The sequence below is a fragment of the Condylostylus longicornis genome, unplaced genomic scaffold (genome assembly GCF_029603195.1).
Source record: "Condylostylus longicornis isolate FDR11 unplaced genomic scaffold, ASM2960319v2 ptg000013l, whole genome shotgun sequence".
Lineage (NCBI taxonomy): Eukaryota > Metazoa > Arthropoda > Insecta > Diptera > Dolichopodidae > Condylostylus > Condylostylus longicornis.
The window spans coordinates 12195556-12214631 of NW_026577982.1; the positions used below are offsets into that span (position 1 = coordinate 12195556).

The window sequence follows — 19076 nt, forward strand, 5'->3', positions numbered from 1 at the left end:
CTCTTCTTAAATACATATAAGAAAAGCAAAAAAAAACTTTTATTGGAATTGAATTTGAAATTTGAATTATTTCTATTGTGAATGAAATTAATAATAAGAAAAAGAAAAACACCATAGACAACTTGATAAGAGATGGGTACTTAATTTTGTGTTTTGTTTTCTCTTTTGTTTGTTTATGATTTTTGGTTTTATAAATAATAGTGTTGCTGTTGCTCTTAACTTAATTATATATTCGATAAAAGAGACGTTTATAAGAATAACTTTATTTTGAAAGGTGTCACATTGATACTATTTTATTATCGTTAATTAAAATAGTAATTCAAATTTTATGTTGTTTTTATTTAATTAAATATTGTTTAAATATTTATATATGTGCATCATAAATACACACATGCAATCAACCACAAAATTGATCAACCAAAAAAACCATATTAATTATGTATTTAAATCCATAATCAAGTGTTTTATTTTACTTTTGGGGTTTAATTCATTTAATTATATAGAATTTTTCTGTATATGATTTTTGAAATATATAATTTCTTATTTGAAAATACAAAGTTCCGAATCAATGAATTTTAAAGTTCCCTTAGGGGCCTATATTGTTTTTTTTTTTTGCTTTATCTATTAGTGTAGTAATTTTTGTGTTGTTTTGACATAATTATTAAATTCTTAAATAATCCAATACAAATACGCCATCTGTACACAAAGCAAAAAAAAAAAAAAATAAATAAATCCAAAGTAAAAGCTTTTTAAACACGAGCGCACAAATTTTGAATTATTTTAAAACTACAAACAATTTTTTCATTCATTTTGTTTATTACGAAGACATCAAACAAGGAAACAGAAATAAGTAAAACTAATAACACTTTATTTGATGTGAAACTATTTTTTCAAATAATTTTTTAGAATTCTGTACACTAAGTTTTATAAAAATTGGGCATCAAAACGAAGATATCAATAATTTTAAATACGCTAAGATTAAGGACTAAAGCGCTTTTTTTTAATAAGATTTTGGTTTATTTACTTCAGAGTAACTCGTAAAAAAATTCAATAAAATAAAAGTTTTGTGACATCTGATAACAAAAAGGTTTGTTTACATTCTACAAGTTAATTATCTCACACTTCCATTAAGGTTGATGACTTTTGAATTTTTCTACAAATTCAACAAAACTTTTTCTTTGATACTTATTATCTTGTACTTCATTCTATTTTAACAAAAATTTAAATGTCAAAAAATTAAATTTTGATATTCATGTAAAATTTTTATATGTATATACATATATATATTTATAGTTTCAAGTACATATGCATATTTAATATAAATTATATTTACTACCCATATAATTTTGAAATAAATATTTATATTCATGTTGTGTTTGGATATTAAATTTTCCAATTTCCCCTAATACTGAATTTCACCTTTAATACTACTACACCATAATTTAGTTTCGTAAGGCAGAAGAGAAAATTAGAACCATATAATAATGCAAAAAGTTGAAGACTAAAAATATAAGGTTCAAAATTTAAGGCCCAAAAATATTCTTAAAAACTTTTTCACTTATTTACTAAAGTATATTGTGAAAGTTTTTGTAATAACTTTTCGCGTTCTTTATTCTGGTGTTCTTCTATGTTATCTTTATAATATACATATAAAAGTAAAGGTAGAGAAATGTTTTCATTATTTCAATGTTTTTTTAAAGACCTTGAATATTTTATTACTTATGGTAATTATATTAAAGGTATTCGGATTTGGGGTGCAAATATGTTTTAATATAATATTTCCGCTTTCAGTTCTGTGCGTAATACGGATAGTTTTATTAATTTGTCCTTATGTAAATTAGTGATTTTTATAAAATTTCAATTCCAAAAGAACAAAACAGAAGTATCACTTTAAAAATGTAAGATACATAATACTTTAAAGTCCCCTTAGTAAATATTTATTTTGTATGCGAGAAAGATAAAAATAATAAAAAACGATCTTCGCTTAATAAAGAAATTGGGGTTATTGTTAGTCTGATTGCTTAACAAGTGACATTTACTACTGCACATTTAACAAATAGGTAAGTCGATAACTAAAATGTTTTCTTAGAATGTCAAGTAATTTTTAATTGTGATTGACAATAATGCCTTTCGCGGTTTTTATACTAGTTTTTTTATTCAAAGGTCTTTAAAATACAACATAAATTTTTTAAGACACTAAAAATGTAGAAAATAAAAAAAATTGTTAATGATAACATTGAAGGGGTCTTTTATTAAATGTATGTACGTACATACATATGTATGCGATGCTATAACTTGAATCTGAAAATCCATATTCATTAATCATCTTTGAATCTGAGTGAGAACTTTAACTGTTTGGAAATTTGGAATAATATATCTAAGTGAAAATTTAGGAATGCAGGTTAACTTATAACCTATGCTCGACTGATTATTGGAATGTGATTTGTACTTGAAGTTTCATCCGCTTGTGTAATGTGTATATGGCCAGCACAAAAGGAATTTCGATTACAAAATTAAAAAGCAGAACAAAAAAATTAAGGTAAGAAATTTCAAATTAAAGTAATTTAAAATTTAAAGTTGACATTAACTATTTTACGAATATTTTTGTATGCATGTGTGTAATTCGGTTTCTCCCATATGAACGGTTCTAAGTATAAATTGGCAATTGTTAGACTTTATTAAAGCGTAATTCAATTGTGTACCTACCCATGTATGATACAAAAGTGTAATAAAATGTAAAACTTATATAATTTTGTAGTGTCTGAAGTATATTAACATACCTACTGAAAAAATTATTGTTATTGCCAAAATATTTATAATTTGGGAAACTTTTTTCAAACATCAGAAAAATAATATTTTTATAAAAAATACTTTTGAATTATTTTTATTTTAACAATAATAATTTGAAATTTGAAAAGTTTTTCAACAAAAGTTGAGCATATAAACCATAGTTTTATAAAATCTAGGGTATGTAGTACCTACATTCCCTAAATATTTTGATGAACGACTTTTAGTTTGACATTTTTAAAATATTTTCTTTTGAATAATTGTGAAAACTTTTTAATTTTTATTTCATTAATTTAAATTTTATTGTATTCATTCAAAACCTACACAATTATTTTGTTTTATGATACCCCAAAAAATTGTTTTTTTTTTTTTAAATTTGAATCGAGAATGTGTGATTTTTGACTATTTATTTCTTTTAGGGTTTAAAACATCCAAAAACTTAATTTTTACATTTTTGCATGACACAGAAATGTTCAACTTTTCTACTAGAATCCTTTTTCCCTATTCGAATGTAAGAACAAGATATTTTTATATTAAATATGTGTGTATGTGTTTATGCTAAGAGATCAGGTGCAATTGTATGTTCAAATATTTTCCTAAATAACTTATTTGTATTATACAAAAAACTGTTTTATTAATGTTGGATCATGCTTACAGCTCCATATTAATTTGCATATAGAAAGAAGTAATTAAATATTCAAATCATAATTAATAAACCTTTCCTTGCAAGAAAGACTAATACAATAAAATATTAGTTCTTCTTGCAAAAAGAGACTGAAGCACAAGTGGAATCAGTGTTTATTTTAAATATTTAAAGCTTGGTATTTGCTTTGTTGCTATCACATTTTTTTAAGTAAAACAAGTAGTGGCAAATTTTTGTGTCCTTAAATCGAACGTACCAGCTCAGTTCATATTGGTCTTACATGACCATTTTTCATTAATAATAAAAGCAAATAAATTGAGTTCTGGTTCAATTTTAATGTATACTACAAACTTTAAAAGCACGTTCCTAAAATATTCCAATTTGCCTGATGAAAAAATTTCCTGGTACCTACCTAATATCCTACCAATTTTACAATAGAATTTTACGTTTTCTTACAATATAAAAAAAAAAACAACTTTTATTTCGATCTTCTCAGTAATTCTTTGGGTTCTTTTACTTTTATACGTGCAGTTATTTTATAAATTCAAGCATAATATACACAATATTTTAATATGAGTCTTTTTTTGAGTCCACATTTAATATTTCATGACTATGATACTTTTTGCAACAAAACAATACAAAAAAAAAAAGGAAAAAGGAACATATTTTCTCAATAAAGGTTATTTCTAATGTAAGTTCATAATAAAACTTTTCTTTGTTCGTTCAGAAATGAAGAAAAAAAAACAAAATCAAAAAATAAATCCCAGTCATCTAAAACGAAAAGGTTACAAAAATGTAAATGACCCAAAGGATTTGAGGAACAAAAACAAAAATAATAACACAACAAAACATTATCACACTATGGGCTATCAAAAATTTATTTTTACACAATGGCCAGCCCCAAACATATTACAAAAATATACCGAAAACAAAAACAGAAAAGATTAAACCAAATAATTACTACTGAAAAAGAAAAAAATATTTTTCTTTTTGGTTGTACTCTTTAAATTAAGTTCTGAGGTATTTCTGGTATATTTTTTTGTGTTTGAATATTTTTAAATTTCGTAGAAACACTGTAATTTTTAACTTAATCAGTAGAACTATTTACAATCCGTTGCAATTTATATAAATTATAATAATTTATTGTAAAGCGACACAAAGGAAGGTAAAAAATATTTTTGTCTTTCTTAACCTTAAAAATTATTCAAATTTCCTGTTAAAATAGCAGTCATAGAATGGTGCAATCGACTTTGAATTAATGTTAGCGCATATATTATTTTTAATTTAATTAGGCACAGTTGAATTGTACATGAGCAATTAAGTATAATTTCAAATATAGCTATAAATTTAATATAGAATTCAAAATTTTTTCATTAAATACAATGTAAATTCGAAGAAGTTTCAGTATAATTTTTAAATAGTATGTGTTAGTATGTAGTCGTGTTGTTCTATTCAAAATATAAATTTTAATATTTTTATTATAAGAATAGTGTTCAATGCTATCAAGCAGTTTAAATTATATTTGAGAACAGTACAGAATACTTTTAGTGATAGAATACTTTTTGATGAAATTTTGTAGCTAAATGGCTCTGTTGCTTTAAGAGACCTAATTTTAAAGTATTTATTACGATTTTGAAGTGTCGTAATTGCACTAAATAAATATAAATAAAAATGTGATACTAGATGCGTGCAATACTAATTTTCGTAATAGTTGGGTATGTTATTGTCCAAAGAAATTCGTGATAATAATGAAACCCCACGTCACAATATTACAATTTCTAAGTATAGAGTAAGCACCCATATTTCTTATACTCCTATTAAATATTATTCCATTTCCGAAAATAATATTTAAATTAACAATTTTCAAAATACATAATAAAACAATTTTCTTAAATTCATTTAGTAAAAGCAACAATATTTTTTACCAAGTTATTTATACATCTAATAAAAATATGTTATTTTACATAAAAAGGATTTTTCAATAATAAAATTTTGATTTTGGTTTACCTTTAAACACCATAATAAAATTTTATTGGATGACCATTCAATTTGAATAAAAGGCACCTACGTATGATATAAGTATGTATAAGACTGAAATTAATAAATTAAAAGAGGTTTTGCTTTTTTGTAATATGCTAAATGACGAGATGTTCAATTTTCCACATTTACCCCGGATGTTTTACTTCCACTCTACACATGTAATTCCAATATGCATACAATCAAATTAACATCAACAATAAAATATTCGATTATCATGTTTACATGATTAGACACAATTTGAATGAGTATAAAAACTGAAAAAGTTTTTTCTTTTTCTGTAATTTCTCCAAATTCAAAAGGATTATCAAAATGTTATTTGGAATAGCAAATTCATGTTTTATTATTTGAATACGGTGAAAAATTTATAATGCAAAATCCCTAAGGATATTTTTTTGGATTATGTTTTGGCTTGTTTGTTTTCGTATAAATTTTTTCGTAGGCAATGAAATTTTTCATAAATTAAATATTAAAACTGAGTTACCAATCGAAATAAATTTAAAATGTCGGAAAATGTGAAGTGAAATAATAATTAAAAAAAAAAAATGAAATAAAAATGAAAAACTGAAAAAATAAAAATATAAAATTGTTAACTTTTCTCTTGTGGAGAGCGAACAAATTAAAATAAATTAATTGAAAAGAGCTGTTCGCCTTAGAGTGTGTTGATTGTAAAACAAACGTGTGTATGCATGTTGAAAATAATATAAAAAGAAATTAGCTGCAGTGTGTTATTGTGAATGATTTTTCAAATATTTTCGTAGTAATTTCGTAATTATTGTGAAGCTCAGTTTTGGCTACTCATATGAGTAGTTTTAACATGTAAATAGAACGCAAAAATGAACAAAAATTAATTTATTAATCTGAAGTTTTTTTCATACCCATGTATGTATGTATATTGGAAAGCTTAATATTTAGAGTATTAAACATTAAGAGAGTTTTGAACATTAAGAGATGCTAAAAATTTAAATATGCAGGATACTCAGAAATCTTTGTTTTCGGTTTAAAAAATAATATTTTTGTTTTCTTTTTGAAAATTTTTTAATGAAATTAGAAAGGCATAAAATTGAAAGGTAGGAAATTTCATTCTACTTAATGTATATATAAAAATTCATTTTCTTTAAATTTATCTTCACTTTTCTTTAATTAATTTACCTTTTATAAATTAAAATTAATTACATTAAAAAATATATATAAATAATTGGATTTTTAATAAAAGAAAAAAGAGAGAGGGAAAAATAATACAGAGTGTATAATTTTGACTTTGTTAATGTTTTAATTATTTCGCTTTTTTTTCTGAATGAGTACATGAAGTTCTTTTAATTCTATCTAGTCATCTAACGGAGTAAACGTGCATAACTACAATTATCTCAATTACTCGAAAGACACAATTGAAAAAGTTGAAATTTTAGGGTGTTATACACCTCATAAGGGAACTCAAAAATTATTGGGAATTGACTACAATTGTGATATCTCACAGTTTTATATATATTCGATTAATTCACAATTTTTTTGATGAAAAAATTAAATGAAAATTTCCAACATGAATAGCTTTGAAAAACGTTTTCTAAATATAAGATTCTAAGAATGCTGGCAGCAGTCTGAGTTGTCAATAAACTATGTATTCATCAATTATACTTCACTTTATGTCAATTAAGTCACTTATTAATTAAAATAATATTAAAATAAACCATAATTTTTTCGCATTATCATTCAATTTGCTTTCATTAAAATTTACAAATAAGGTTCATATCACATTTATTATAAATTTTGATTTTACTAATTGACATTTACCCACAGATGCATGGAGGTAGACCTACTACTAAATATGTACATATGTATATATAATTGATTGCCTTATTTTAATGATCAAAAATACATAAAATTGCGTTACTACAATTTCGATTGCTTTCGTTTTGTAATTTCAAAAATAAACCCACTTGCAACAAATTTTCAAATGTTTAAAACCACATAAAATCATTTTTTATTGACATTTAAATAATTAACTTTAATATCTATAATTATCAAGGATTTTTTCGAATAATATGACATTTAAGTTTCAATAATATTTTAGCCATCGTTTTTGTATTGGGTTGACAAATTATTAAGGTTTTTGGTTTACTTTATTTTTTAAATTACCATGAAATGTGAAATTTTTTTTTACAAATCCAATTATGTTTCGCCTCCCGTATAATATTGAAGCTATGTATATTGAATATCAATAAATTATTTATTCATTAAAGAGGCGTTAAAAAACGAAGAAACTAGAAAAAAAATTAGACAAGGCAATTTGTCGATTTTATAAATGTAATTACAAAATATGCTTATATACACAGTCATCCCATATCAATGTTAGTCGATTATTCTACATTCACTTAGGTAGTATGTAATGTTCTACGTAATATTCCCCTATTTATTATTATTTTATATTAAGCTGAACACAGTATAAATGTAGATTGCTTAACTTTTACTCAATCTTAATCAAAAAAATTTTGATAGCCTATTTTGTTTTTTCTGTTGCGAATTTGAAGATAATTTAAAAAAGATGAAAAGTTCAGGCGATATCATTACAACCATAAACAGAACATTAGCTTTCATATTACATACTTGTAAGTCATTGTAATAATTTCTCATCCTTCGTATACAATTTTTTATGTAGGTAGATAAGTATTCATATATGTATGTGCTTGTGTATACAGGATATAATTTGTAATATTTCTGTTTCTTGTAAATTTCAATCTCACTTTCTTTGGAGGGAATTGAAAGGAAAAACACAAAATATTAAAGAAATATTGGAAATTAAGGGGTCAAGGGTAAAGTTTCTCATTTACATAATAACTTTTTAGTCGTTTATATATGTATGTTCACTCAAATATAAAAAAAATTGCGAAGGATACTATAAATTCCTGCTTATATTATACGAGTTCTATGTTATTTTTCTAGATAATATTTTTATATTTTTCATTATATTTTGTGTATTTAAGGTTATTTTTTTTTCTGCCACGGATTTTTTTGATTTAAATTTATCCCACCTGATGTTCTGCTTGTTTTTTCTCGCCTTTTTGTTAGTTCGTTGGTGTTCTCATGTACAGGAAAAGAAAGATAAACAAAAAATAAAATAGAAATTCAGAAAAGAACCATTGCCAACGTACAAAAATAATGGACTAACAAAAATGTTGGACTTGAGAAAATTTTCGTGGTAATATGCGGGGTAGGGCTATAAGTCATTGAAGGGATTTCTTTTCTTATTGTATTGAAATTTTTTAATTTTTATTTTCAATTTTTCTGTTTTTTAAACTTCAAGGCAACATCTGTGAGATTTATGACAACGTATATTCTATAGAGCGGCGATTAAAATAGAGAAGCTATATTTGTTTAGCCGAAACTTAGTATTTAAAATTACAAAAAAATTTGAAGAATTTTTAGTGCAAGAAATACACGGATAGTGTCTGCATTAATAATTAAAAAAGCAACAATTTGAAAAATTGGTATTGCATTCTCGTAGCGTGCCACACTGCTGGCAATATAAAATAATTTACTTTTTATTATATTAGAATTGAAATCTAATTAAACACTCAAAAGAGTAACAAAGTTCTTTTGATTTTTTAAATCAAAAAACAGAAGTTTGCGCAAATGTCGGAAATCTGTAAGATTTAATTCTACTTTATAATTTACTTTTTTCCCTCCAATTCTATGAATCAAACTCGATTTTAAAAAAATAATTTTCAGTGACTTATGGCCTATCCCTAATATACGTTATGGATTTAATGAAAAATTTATAAAATATAAAGATAAAAGATAAAATTTGTTATAATGAAAGAAGATGAACTGATTTTCATTCCAAGTATAATAAAAGGTATGATACTCGCTTTATATACAAACATTAAAGACGGTAAAACCCTAAGACAAAATACAATCAGAAGAAGAAGTAGAAGAAGTAGAAAAAAGAGAAAAACAAACATTTATTTTAATTTTATTATTTTCTTCACTTATTCCGTTATGCTTTTCGGTTTCATTTTTTTTTTGTATGTGTATTTTATATTCCATAATAACGGTTTATGAAGGAAGCTAAATAAAGTAATTTGTTTATATTTTTATATAATGAAATGTATAACAGGTCAATATGAAACTATTCACAAATTCAAAATTTTTTTTCCAAATACCCAAAATACATCATCTACGAATTATTTTGGATTTCATAATAGGAAATTATTATGTTTACATATACACACGTATTGTTTACTGTTATATTTACTTAAGGATTATAAAAAATACCTACTATAAACATAATGCTTTGCTCTTAAAATATTTTCTGAGTTATTCTGTGGTAATATGCAAAAATAAAGTTAAATAAAACTATAAGATTTTGTGGTCATTGTTTAAGAAAGGTTCATTTGAATAGGATATATGAGAATTTAATAATTAGAACAGGAATATAAAAAGACGAGAAGCGACTGAGAACACTTATCTTAGATACTATTAGATCTCCTATACAGAAATGAAAGAGAATGAAATTTCGATCCATGGTTATTTCGTTTCATAATCTCGTACAACCAAAAATATAACTATGCGAAGTTTTGATTTATTTATAACCTGTTTGTTGATTCTTCCATTTTTCAAAAAGACAACAAGACGCGAGTGCTTTGCTTAGAAAAATTTTATAAAAGTTAATAAATTCTCTTAGTAAAGATATGAACGATTTTTTGGGAGAATTTTAATGAACTTCGAAAATTTCATAGTCTATGTCATATTTAAGTACACAAAATTTATTAATATTTTAATTACAAAATGGCCAGTCATTCGTGAATAAAATTAAAATTTTTTAAAAAAATTATTGTTAAAAAGTTAGTATACACTTACACCTGTATAATAATTTGCAGTTTGATAAGATAAATAATAAATTTTAAATAAATTATAAATTGCAGACATAGTGCACATACTAAATTATTGAAATCTCATGTGGAATTATCCTTTTTGATATTATTATTATTGTATATGTGTGTTGTGTTTTTGATTAGTTTATAATATCGTTTTTTTTTTCGTTCTCATATTATTGGATTACTGTAGCGAAAAATTAACAAAAGAAATTGGGAATAATCAAAAAAAAATAAAGTATGTATGTACTCGTAGATAGTATATAACAGGCTTTATATACTTACGAGAAAACCATTTCTGTTATAAATCTACAAAGAATTCGAAAATAAGAATCTGATAATATTGGAATTTATATTTTTCTGAACTGAACTGAGAATATTAAAATTAATATACAAATTATGTATACTTTGCGTTCCCTGAACTTTGTATACGGTATGAATATTAAAAAATTCATTGATTTTGCATGTAAAATTGAAAGAGAAAACTTTTTTTTTATCCAAAAAGCATTTTTACATAATATGTATGTATAAACAATATAAAAATATTAAAAATATTAAATTGTTTTTTATTTATTTGTACTTGTATATGAAATTTCTTTGTTTTTGAAGACGCCTATACATTATTCTTTCCTCTGAAAGCAATAAATATGATTAAGAAAAATTTGTAATTATATGAAATTGATTCATTGTTAACATAAATTTTGTAATGAAGGCACCTACACATTAATTCACATGTAAACATTCTTCACAATTTGATTCACTAGAATTTTTTTTTTGTGAAAACCCTCATGAAATTTAAATTTCAGCTTTAATATTTCTCTTTTTGGTAAATTATTTAAAAAGAACAACCAAAATCTTTTATAACATTTTACATTAAAATTAATTTTAAATATTTTTTTCCTACTATTTTAAATTTTAGAGTTCAAATAATGACGAAATTTTTAATCAATATAGTGAAATAAAATTTTAAATTCTAGTTAAAATTATAAATTTGGACAAAAAAAAATACTGAAGTTGAAAGAAAATTATTGTCACGGCATTTGCACAAATTCAATTCTTGGAAAAATAAATTAATTTTAGCAAATTTTTGAAAAAATGTACTTATTATTTTGATTCGGATTATTCGTTCTATATTCTTCTCTTACAAATACGAAATAGGAAGCTGAAATTCTGTAAGCATATTGATTTAAGTATAAAAAGTAGTTTTTGTAGGAGAAAATTTGTATGTTATTCCCTTCTTCTTTAAATTATAGCACTTCGAAAACATAGATTTTGTTTATATTTTTGATTCATTTGTCTAATGGTAGTACAGTGTAGTATAATGTTAGTGTTAAAATTCTTACAAAACTAAATTTCTTTCAATTTTATTTCATTGAGCATTACTATTTGTAGTTTTCGAAATGCGAATTTATTCACTTGTGTTTTCGGCACTACATAAGCCCCGTCGCATTTTCATATCTTGCTTGTACCAATAGTATTTGAGTGAAATAATTCAACAGTTACTGCTTTCACATTGAGAGCTATACCCGTATTCCCTGAAAGTTGAATTAATTAAGCGATTCTAAACTCAGCTATATTACTGAAGTTATTACCCACATTTACACAATTATTACCCACATTGATAAGAAGATTAATTTATCCAATTAAAAATCCTTTTTATAATACTAAGACCTAAAATTATGTAAATGTAAGGTTCTAGAATTAAAATTTTAAAAGGATGTGTGCTGTTTTATACACCAAGGCTTTCATAAATGGCATTTTTTTTTGCTCTAGTTTCTAAATTATTTCTGAAAATAAATCTTTAATAAATACCACGATTTTCATATTTTACAAATTTTTTTTTATTAATTTTTACAAAAAAAAAATAGAAAACTCTATTAAATATTCGGAAAAGAAATAAAAAATTTAGAATAAAAAAAAAAAATTTAAAAAACCTTATGTATTCATTGCATGCTTATACTTAGTTTATGTATATGGGAAAAACCCACATTTAGAGTGAGAATTTATTTATGATATTTAAGAACTTAATAAATTATAAAGAAAAATATTTTAAAGTTTTAATTTTTCTTTTTATTTTATTTTTAAATCAAAAGAAAATCCAAGGATTGAATTTATAATTATACAACAATAACAACAACAACAAAACAAACCGATATCAAGGATTCTAACATAAAATTTCTAAATTTATAAAGAAAATTCAATATGTATACATTTATGCACAAACATACATACATCAATATTATGTATATACATATGTATATGTGTGAATATACGGGAATTTTTTCATTAAAAATGTTAAAAGTTGTAAATATGAAAGATTATGACTATGCATTGTGCATATATACATACATACACATACATAAAGTAATATACAAGACTATAAGTTTCCTTATTTGAATATTTAATCAAGAAAACCACACGTTCAACATAAAATCATTTAAGGTTAACCTGACCGTATGAGTCCCGTGATATTACCATCCGAGTTTTTTTTGTTTCAATGTTAAAATTGTCACACACAATTTATATTTTATTTAACGAAAATAAAGTTTTATGTTTGATAATATTATGTGCATTACATATATTTATATACATAGATTTCTAAATGAAAAGTATATACTAACATATTATATATAGGGTGATATTGTTGCTGTTTGGTGATTATTAATTTTCGATACTGCCAGCGTAATTCGTAGCAATTGTCAACGTAAAATCAAACTAATTTGTATCGTAATTCAATTATGGAAGTGCGGTTCCAAATTTAATTTAAAGAGAGTGGCACCCGAACTGCGCTCTAGTAATAAATTTTATAAATTTTTCTGTCATGAGTAATATTGAATAAATTTTAATTATGAATACGTTCGCCTTTTCTAAAACTTCTTTTGTAGGAAGCGGGATTGGCTGTAATACTACAACTCTTGCAAGTAACATTTAAAGTTGAAATTGGTTACAATCCTGCCATTATATATGCAAAAAGGTGATTCAACTTTTTGACCATATTTATTGTGGTTCTAACCAATTCCTGTATGTAATTAAATGGGAAAAAGTGAATTACAACGATTAATTTACCGACTGAAATGAAAATTACCTGAAAATTTGCAATTGTTTTGCATTTTACTTGAAATTTAATAATCAAATACTGAAAAAATTCACCCTATAGTTCAAGAATATTTTAACAGCGTGCATATATTTAGGGAAAATTTTTCTTTCAAAAATTTTTTATTTTCGTACCAAAACCAAAATCATTTTTTATATTACAAACTATGTGAGCTGTGCTCGTTCTTTCTCATGTACAATAACAATTTCCATTTTGGAAATTTCATAAATGTATGTGGCAAATGGCATACAATAAGGAAAATTTACTTTAAAAAAAAAATGTTTTTTTTTCCTTCATCTCGGTTATATAAATTTAAATTTTGTTTTAAAAGAATATTTTCTATACCCTTATGTATGAATACGGAAATTGTAACGAGTTGTAATAGTGCTCATGCAAAAAAATTTTTTAAAGAAAAATATTTCTGCTTTAGGCTTTTTTAATTAATTAATCAATTATTAACCATCATAATGAAGAATATAAAATCAGAAAAAAATTAAGCAGGAAGTAGTCATTCAGATGTACTCGTAAAATCTATTTAAGGATGATATTAAAGTTTGTTTTTAATTTACATGAATAATTTGAGATGATTTTTTTTTATTTTGTTCTACCCTTGATTCAATAAAATTTTTCAATTTTCACATATAACCTTGACTTTTGCACCAATATACAAAATAACATAAAAAATAATTTTAAATCAATATTGAAACCTTTTTCAATTCACTATAAAATAAAAATTACAATTTCTATTTGATTAAAAATTCCTTTAGGATTTAAAAAAATAAAAAACAGATTTAATAAATAAAATTGGGGGAAAATTTTTATAGCTGCATAGCTAGCAATTTATTTCTTTAATTTCGATGATAACAATTTTGATTGCATAAAATGGGGCGTACAAAGTTGGAACGTTCAATTTTTTTTTATAAATGACACATAATAGAGTAAGTAAATTTCAAGATTACCTATACGGTGAAGAAATTCAACTTAAAATTTATAATATAAGGGTATCTTGTGATTTTATAAAATCTATTTGAAATAAAATTCTATAAAATATTTATGTATCTACAGACATTTTAACGTATGTAAAACAAAGGACTTTGAAATTTAAAACTTCGTGTTTTTTATACTTATTGTCAAAAAATCTAAAATTTGTGGCAATAAAATAATTTTTTTTTTTGAATATTTTAAGAATTTGTTTGGAAACAAATAATTTTTATATTCCATTGTCCTATAATTTTTGTTTCTATTTTTTAAAATAATAGCACTAATTTTTTACTTTACTTAAAGTAAAATATTTTTAGAGTAAACGACATAGACGATAATTACATATATAATATATAGATAACATGAGAGCGAAAACAAAATTTTAAATTCTCTCTTTCTTTTTGGATGTTTAGCAATATTAGTTTACTTATCCGTGTATTTCAAAAGAAATTGGTAAAAATAAATTTGCCGGTATTACTGTAAAAATAGAACCAAAGCAGTCGATTTTCGTTTTCATAACTCAGAAGAAGAGCGAGCGCGAAATGGCAAAATCAACTGTACAGTATTTTGTCTACAGTATTACACACACGTAGAAAGAAATAATGTGAAAAAAAAACGCCAGCGGTAAAATAGGAATTTAGACTATTTTACCGGCGGCAGCTAAATTCGCGGTAAAGTTTTCTAAACAGTCTCATTTAAATATCTGTATTCTATTTTAACTCTGAAATTTCGCCGCTCAATATTTTAAAGTGACATAGACATAAAAAGATAGTAGCAACATCTTTTGTTTACTAATTTTCGGCTATATTTAAGATGTTGCTCAAAGTAATAAAGTAGTTCGGTATCTGATTGTGTTGTGATCCTATTTGTAGTATAACAAAAACAACGAAACAATGACAACTAAAATATTGGAAAATCTTTAATACAAAAAATTCAAACAATATTTTTAGTTAAAAAAAAATGATTTCAGATGAATAATAGGAGGCATATCTAATGGTACGTTTAAATAAAATTGAGGGAAATAGTTTGACGGTACAGGTTTTTATTACAGGGACTATAGGTGTTACAAGCTAAGAGTGCGGCTGGAAGTTAGTGTTTATAAAATTACAAAACAAATTTTTTTTCTGAATTATTCAAAAATATGATGAAATACAAAGTTGTTGCTTAATAACCATAAGGTTATCAGTCTGTATAACTATATTATAGTTAATATATGTATGTATTCTTAGTTAACATTTTTATGATATAAAACACTAATTGATAATACCAGTATACTTACTTTTAAATGAATGTCTTCCCTATATATCCACAGGAACATAAAAAAAAATTGTTAAAATATGGAATGAACTTGACGTATAAGTGAACATTACAAACATACAAGGACTTTTAATCTCTAGATATTTCAATGTAAATGCAAATGTTACAAATTTAGATATTTTAGTGATGGAAAAAAATTTCTAATTTGCAAAATGGAAGTATGTATACAACACATACCATAACATCACATATAATTTAGTAATATATTATATAATAAAAGGAAATGCTTTCATTCTAATTATAATAAAATAATAAATGTACAAATGTACATATAGAATACATATAGAATCTCCTGTAACATGAATGTACTTGCACATTAAGAGGCAATATTTTCATTATTTTCATTGTCTATCATTACGTACGTACGAATGTTTGTATACGGATGTAAGGTTTCTTAAAAATTGTATAACTACATTTATCATCCGTTTGGGTCCATAAGCAATTACATTACTTTTTATTTTTTTTTTGTTTTTTTTATTAAATAATTTTTTTCTATAAATATATAAAATAAAAGTTTTCCGTATTTAACAATAATTTGAAATATTTTGTATAGAAAATATAAAAAATTTAATTTTTAAAATAAAAAGAGTTGTTATGACCATAGGAATAATATAAGCCCATTAGGCAGAATACCATTTCAACGGTATGAGCATATTCTTGTTCAGAAAAAATTTTTGCATTTGAAACGTGTTCGTTCGTCCTACCGATTGCTAACTGAAAAACGAATGAAGAAATCATCACCGAATTTTTACAAATTGTTTCTTTTCTGCCAGGGGCGGTTGCTTTTGTAATTTGATTAATTTAGCCATATCCATATTTCAAAAACAATTTTTCATTCTCAGATAATCAAGGTGCAGGGTATAATTCAGGTACTTTAGACCGAATGAAACGTTTTTACTTGGTTTAAAAATAAGTTCCTGCACATCAATAAAGATAAAAGTTTTGAGAGTAAAAATTTCAAAAAACTTTTTTAAAAATTTTTGTTGTTTTTTTATAGTCTTCCGCTGATTTGTACAAATTGAATTGCTGTTTAAATATTTAATCTAGAATTTTAAAATTATGCAAACTTCTCTCGGAATTCGGGAGTATTTAAAACAAATTTTTTTATATAACCAATACTATTCATTTCTAAGTAAACGATACTAAGATGTTTATAGAAATATTTTAAAAACAGAATTAGAGAAGGGAGCGAAGTTAATGCATTCTGTTGGTATTTTAAATGAAAAGTTAATATTTAAGTGTTAACCTGATTTTAATTGAAATTACAACTACGTTAGACGATAACGTTCTAACCTACTTAACACATACATTAAACCTATTAATCAAACATAAAAGAAGGAAGGAACAGTAAAACTGACTTAAAGAAAATATTAAAAATGTTTTGTAACAAATTTGTTCTATCATTATAGTCTTCTTACTTCTTCTTTAAATTATGGTTTAAAATCATAATTTATTGTAGAAAAGTATGGCACAATATTTATTTTGTGAATGCTTATTTCTCTCTACAATTTTACATTAATCATACAATACTCAGGAAGAGATAATTTTTACTTGTTTATTTTAAAGAAATTCAAAGAAAATATCAATATTGGCGAGAGAGATAAGAGAGTTCTCACAATTTCACTATTAAAATGTTCTTTGCTGAAATCTATTATATTTTGTTTAGTAAAATTTAAGAGAGAATTATTATACTTTTGCATACAAGAATGTTTTTAAATATTTAATCAAAACCCAATTTTGTCAGGTGTCTCAAGAGAATTTCAACTGCTTTTTTCTTATCGCAATTTTATTACAGAGCCGCCTTTTGTTATTGTTACCCAGAAGCCCTTTCGCTTGCTCAACAACCGGAAGATTTCTCCAGAGCTTCGAATAAGACTTGACTACTGGCTTTTGATAATTTTCTTGTCTTTTTGAATAATGGTAACTATGGAAGAGAGTCGAAGAGCCATATCTTTTACAATTCAAGTAATGATATTTCATAAAATTTCCAAAAACTTTTTCTGTTTTCCACTAAATTCCGCAACTTTTTTTTGCAATATTTTGCATGTTTGTACAAAAAAGTTAATTGTTGTTCTAATACAAATATCAAAAAAAAAAAATATTATTATATCTTAACAGTATCAAGCAAAATAATAATAACAGCAAAATAACTACACTCCATTTTTATTAATAACTATAACGTATGCATAACATTCGCGTATATACCAGAGACAAATAACATAATTCCACAAAAGCTTTCATTGATTTATTATACTTCAAAATACACAGAGAGAGTAAATGTGTTATGAGAATTCACAAATCATGTTGACAAAATTGTTCTTAATGTGTGCAGCAAATTACTAAAACCTCATAAAATACATTTTTTCCAGTTGACATTTGCGTTAAAAGGATTTCGAAACAAAGCCATGCCATACCATACATCTACATGTGCGTATATTTTATGTTTTTACTATAATTCAGCGCTAATGTGAAATTCTGAAAAGTTGTTTTTGAAAAAAACAAAAGAACTTTTATTTTTGCTGGAGGTTTGTTTTTTTTTATTCTGAAACAAAATCAAAGCAAAGTTTTCTATTTAACAATAAATCAACTTTTAAAAGTATGCATAATTTTTTTTTTTTTGGTATTTCAAAAATCTACATTACTTTAACATTAACTTGTGTCTACTCTTTTCATTTTAAATCATTCATGTGTGCATTATTTAGAGATTTATGAAAATCATTATTTGAGCTATAATAAACCTTCTCTATAATAATTTTATAATAAACTGAAAACGTATAATAATAATATACTCGTACACACACACACACATATTTTGCTTTCTTTATAAATGCAAAATAAATTATTTATTCATCTGTTAACCGCCAACAAAAAGTTTTATACATATATATCCACCGTAATAATATATATATAGAGGCACAGGAAAAATAAAAAAAAATTTGTAATGAGAAAATTTTCAAGAATTTTAAAGTATTTTTCAACATTTTATATACTAAAAATTGAAAATGCGAAAAGTATTATATTAGATTTTCGTGATATATATATAGAATTTCGTTATATATATATACATATTATATTTTATATATAATATTTGCAAATGTAAAAATTTAATATTAATAGCATATGACCGATTACACGTATCGCGAATTTACAGCATAATATGCAAATAAACCTACAATAGCACGAGTCTAACTTACTGAAAAAACAACAGCTAAAACAGAAGCCTTCCCAAAATCAAGTTTCTGAAACATAATTTCATTAAAATGCTTATTAGTTGTTCCATCTATAAATTTTGTTTTATTGTAGGAAATATTTTCCTTATGACCTGCTTAATTATATAACTGCATTC

The 19076-nt window shown here is 24.2% G+C and overlaps 1 protein-coding gene across 1 annotated transcript in view; it reads right to left on the bottom strand.

Annotated features, from left to right (window-relative positions):
• LOC129605238 (otoferlin-like) overlaps window positions 1-19076 on the bottom strand; it is a 98864-nt gene that overhangs the window by 47169 nt on the left and 32619 nt on the right. The window lies entirely within an intron of this gene.